The sequence below is a fragment of the Lupinus angustifolius genome, chromosome LG20, assembly GCF_001865875.1.
Source record: "Lupinus angustifolius cultivar Tanjil chromosome LG20, LupAngTanjil_v1.0, whole genome shotgun sequence".
Taxonomy (NCBI): Eukaryota; Viridiplantae; Streptophyta; class Magnoliopsida; order Fabales; family Fabaceae; genus Lupinus; species Lupinus angustifolius.
In genome coordinates, this window is record NC_032028.1 from 9,622,435 (window position 1) to 9,622,716 (window position 282).

The following is a 282-nucleotide window of genomic DNA, read 5'->3' on the forward strand; positions in this document are numbered from 1 at the left end:
TCCAAAACAAATTCAATTCCAAAAGTCCCAAAAAGTAATTACCATTAAGAATGATCCAAAACAAAAATGTGATCCCCCTATAGGATTACATCAGAATGAGGATAGGATGAAGAGGAGGAGGGTGACGAGGAGGATGAAGATGAGGAAGAGGAAAGGATGAGGACGACAATGAGAATGAGGATAGGATGAGGATGAGGAAAGAGAATGAGGATGAGGATGAAGATAGGATGAGGATGAGGATAGGATGAGGACGAGAATAAGGACGAGGATAGGATGAGGACG